This window comes from Coenobita brevimanus, chromosome 71 (assembly GCF_032717465.1).
Source record: "Coenobita brevimanus isolate Jiangsu-jjx chromosome 71, ASM3271746v2, whole genome shotgun sequence".
NCBI lineage: Eukaryota > Metazoa > Arthropoda > Malacostraca > Decapoda > Coenobitidae > Coenobita > Coenobita brevimanus.
The window spans coordinates 46,171,652-46,176,518 of NC_137024.1; the positions used below are offsets into that span (position 1 = coordinate 46,171,652).

Consider the following 4,867-nt stretch of genomic DNA (forward strand, 5'->3'; position numbering starts at 1 on the left):
GTTAGTTCTGTAATCTGCTGGACAATCATACAAACAGAAGCAAAAACAAAACCCACCTTCGGTAACAGCAGCAACAACGATACATGAGCAACAATAGCCCACGAGCGTGAAGATGAGAAGATAAGAAACACTAAGAACAGGAGGCGGATACAGCAAGGATAAGAGACAGAACACAAGGAGGAAAAGAGACAGTGAGCGAGCGAGAACGACCAAGAGGATATACAGCAAAGACAGGTCCCCGAGGAGCAAACGAGGCGAGGACGGTGAAGGTGATCAGAGAGATGGAGGAGGGGGGGAAGGGGGAAGCGGACAAGGGGAAGTAGGTGGAAGAGGGAGGGGATGAGGAGGAGGGAGAGGAAGAGGAAGAGGAGCTGGGGGTAATGAGCCTCACACTACCCACACTAACTTATCCACTTTTTAGGGGGCTTCGGTCCCTCGTTAACGCGGCCTGGGGGAAACGGCTGTCGGCCGACGAGGGGTAAGGGGAGAGAGGGGAGGCTACCGAGGGGAAAGAAAGGATGGAAGGGTTACTGAGCCATTATTACCCATTCTGCATCTCCTTTAAGAAAAATACGAAGAAGGGAGATCCACCAAAATCAAACCTTGTTTTCAGTCAGTGCTGCAGAATCAAAGTATTAAAAATTCAGTAATTAAAAAAAAAAAATGGGTATCTAAATTTTATTATCTATACGAGCAAAGGCACGGTGTTTGAATATAAGTTTTCTTTCCATTAAACATACATATCGGCGACTCTGGCCTGCACAGCACCAGAAAGAAAGAGTAAGGACATTGGCTGTATTCTTACCGGCTTAGGAGGTTCTCTTACGCCTCCCTTAGTGGCCTCTGCTGCACATTACAGGTTAATATTCTCTCGTATGATCACTATATCTTTTGAACCCCTTCACTAGGATGACGTCTCATTAATTTTATTCTCACCGCCACCAGACGATTTAATTCAACTGAAGGAAGGACATGCTGCGAAACTGATTGCGAAATATCCCTACTAACCCTATGACAAAGAAACGTCTTCCCTAAACAAAAATAAAATAACAGATTGTAAAATGAATAAATGAAAAATGAGATCCTGAGGCTGAAGTAGTGAATATCAACTTAATATGAATTGGTAAGACAAGAGAATAATAATGGGCTCAGTGCAAAAAATAAATAGCTATGGAACGGGTACGAGGGAGCCTCCTGAACCCAGTCATTACGGTGGTGTCTCTTTACAAAATCGCTGCTACTACCCTATATTCTACTCGGCTGACGACAGTGTACCAAGAGCGATGACAATAATGGAGACTGTATCTGCACCCCACCCCCTTCTACTTCAAAGAATCTGCACCAAAGTGAAGCAGATCGCTAAGAGTCAGCAAAAATTCGCAAAGGAAGAAGTACTAGAGACCCTTGTCAACCAAAGACGGTTCGACCCAAAGAGTCGCCAGAAGAAAAAAAAAAAAAAAAAGGAGGGGGGGGGAGAGAGAGAGAAAGAAAGAGAAAATGTACCTTGCGTTGTCCAGGGCGTCCGTATCTGTCCCCAACAATATGAATAAATGACTGATAAGCATTTCAGTGGAGGGATGGCTCTCCACACACACACACACACACACACACACACACACACAAACACACACACACACACACACCAAATGGCAAAAAAAGTGTACAAGAGTATAATATTACCCAAATTAGCCATTACAGGAGTATGTTTTTGGTATACTCTTAAATGACATTCTCTTCCCCCCCTCCCCACTCTCTCTCTCTCTCTCTCTCTCTCTCTCTCTCTCTCTCTCTCTCTCACATACCTGACACGTGAGCGATATACCACAACACAGAAGGATGGAGGGTAGGAGAGGAGGCAGGTCAGGCAATACCGCTAAGGGTACACCAAACTAAAAACAACAGCTACAAGGTTAGGTGCGGGCCCAGGTTACCAGCACAGGGGGAATAAGCCATAAAGCAGGGGGACAGAGTCAAGGTCCGCAGTGCATCACCATAATGCTCACATCAGCAAAGTAAAAAAATAATGTTTGGGGTACGTGTGTTGGGGACCTGCATGTAAATTCGATTGTTGTGTGTCGTATTCTAAGGTAAAACTGTGATATGGAAAAAAATAGTTATCTGCCTTAAAGATCTTCCTGTAGTCGATAGGTGCTAATTCTATGCCTTCTCTTCAATATAGTCGGTTGCCTGTCGTAGTCTCGGGGAATGCTTGCGCTATTCTTTCCTTGTCATTTACGCAGCAGGTTTAAGTTCGAGTCCTGGCCGAACTGCGAGACCCTGGGGCATGGCTTCCTTTATCCAAGCATGTTTGCAACTAAATGTGAAATGGGGACCTAGAAATATAAGTTGACAGTTGCGTGTCGTAGTGTGCCGTAATGTTTGTTGATTAAGGCCGACCACCCGACATTGCAGTATGGTCTCATTTTATCCACGTCTGTTCGCATCTAAAACTGAAATAAGGACCTGGTTTTGTGAGTTGACGGTTGCGTGTTGTTGCCTAGGAGAATGTTTGTTGTGTGCTTTCCTTGTCAGTTATGCAGTGGAAGCATGAGAGTGGCCCTGGACGTGTGTTCGCGCCTGCTGCAGCATCAACAACATTAGCTGGGGCGGGATTGGATTGTGCACTTGTGTTGGTGGGTTAACAGCGGAGTGCGGGTTTAGGGCGAGTGTTATAGTGCGGTTACACGTGCCCGATTGCTCTGTACCAGAACTAATTTGTGCTCTACCAGGCCTCACCGCCTGAACAAAAGCCACATAAAGTGGATCTGGTGTTGTTGGTGTGGATTTTTGCGTCCACCACAGAAGCAACTACAAATGGTGTAAAAACTGAAGGCTGTTTGTGTTCTGGTGTATACATTTTTTTATGTGTCTGGTAAATTTTGATTCCATGAGCTTCTTTGAATATAGCAATATTATAATTAATGGGGAGGCATTCTCTAATAGGTATATTTAGCAAGATTTCTCTCTCTGACTGCTAGGATTATTCTTGGCTAAACAAAATCGCTTATTAGTCTAAATACAATACCTATGTGCAACTATTAACAAAAGGTAAAAGGTTACTCAGTTTTGCTTCGAAGCCTATGACTGCTAGGATTATTTCTCTCACTTTAACAAAATCCAATGATATTACCCTAAATCAAAATACCCTAGTGCACCAACAAGAGCGATATCTTCAAACGCCATTCACATCCCAGCAAGACGCTCCCATAGCAAGTAAACAATAACAGAAGACCTTGTGGAGGGTGTCTCATTCTCAGCAGCATCAAGGCCGGAAGTGAAGCCTCAGGAACTACTGCATCACGCAAAAACATCACTTGGCTTTCCCTCCCAAGATCTATAATCATATCTGTTGTGACTCATCTTCTTCTTCTTCGGTTTCTGAATAGTTTGGCACCCTTTTTTTGGGTCTCGTATTAGACGCCCCAAAGAGGAATTAAAAAAAAAAAAAAAAAAAAAAAAAACTGTCGCGAGAACAGGAGCAAACAAGGATTTTAGTCTTGGTCAAAACTCAAAACGCAACTTTATAAAATCCATGGAGGGTATTATTCCTCTCAAGTTAGGGGTAGGATGCAACTTTTTTTTTTTTCTAGCGCCTGGCGATTGTATTCAGCTGACAGAGGGTCATAGGAGCGTGAGTGTTAATACCGTGACCATTAACCTCTCATGGTCGGGACAACTCCAGTACTCTATTCCAGCTAACGCCAGGATGAATATGTTCAGCTAGGTGAGTCGTAGGAGCCTGAGTATTAATGGAGAGAACAATTTCTTAAATTTTAGGGATGGTATCAGTTAAGATTTACACTTTCCTAAAATTCAAGGAAGGCATTAATCGACAAAAATGTCACTTCCTGGATTACATGTAGGGTATTGTTAAAGAAATAAAAAACAAACTTCCAAATCAAACCCTTTCGCTCAGTTGTTGCACTGGACATTTTAAGTCATTAAAGCACCGGAAAAAAATTGTTCAGCTGAGAGAAATCCAAGCAGTCAGTCTTCAGAAATGATCCCCAGTAACCCTTTGTCTCCTACCGCTTCACCTACGAACTTTATTTATAATATACTGGCACCAGACGATTTTGTTGACTCGAAAGACTTGGCAGTGAAATGGTTAAAAAAAAAAAGGAGGGCTTGAGCCAAGAAACACACCTTTCTGGATTGCAGAGACGGTAGCCTATTTGTTAAAATACACGACTTCCTGGATTAAGGCAGAAGATAAGGTAATACTATAGTCCGTTAACTTTCACCTAAAAGAACTGGGCACCTTTTACAACTTGAATACCGATTTGTTGTTGAATGGAATTTTATGATCCCTAGTTATGAGGTAGGAATGCATCTCCATGGTTACCAGTCAAAATCACCCTTCAATCTTATCACACTGCAATGCAATGCAATGCCAGCCAGACGCCATGTATCCCAAACGGGGTGGTCAAGGGCTCAGAGTTAATTGTTTTACAGGGAGGGGCACTAATCCTCCACCAACCCCACTTGACATAGGGAGAACGTTATGCCAACAGCATCTGGTGTTCCCAAGCGGTCACCCATCCAAGTACTAACCAGACCCAACGTTGCTTAACTTCGCTGATCGGACGGGAAGCGGTGTACTCAATGTGGTCATAAAATTAGTTGAAAAGGTTAAGGATGTTTCTCAGATGAAAACAAATCAACTTTAGTGCATATATTCCCACGTGGGAAGGCCAGGGATATTTAGCAGTTCACTCAAAAAAAAAAAAAAATTCTCTGGCTTATTATTGCCACTGGCAGACAATTTCGTTCCCTTAGGAGATATTTTTTTAACTGGAGGGGTTAAGGTTAGCCTGCACTGACTACTTCACTTCGAGGAGGGTCTCTTAAACTGGATATAGGTTTG

At 43.1% G+C, this 4,867-nt stretch overlaps 1 pseudogene; it reads right to left on the minus strand.

Moving 5' to 3' along the window:
• Window positions 1-4,505: 4,505 nt before the first annotated feature.
• Window positions 4,506-4,624, minus strand: LOC145406938 (5S ribosomal RNA; annotated as a pseudogene).
• Window positions 4,625-4,867: the final 243 nt, after the last annotated feature.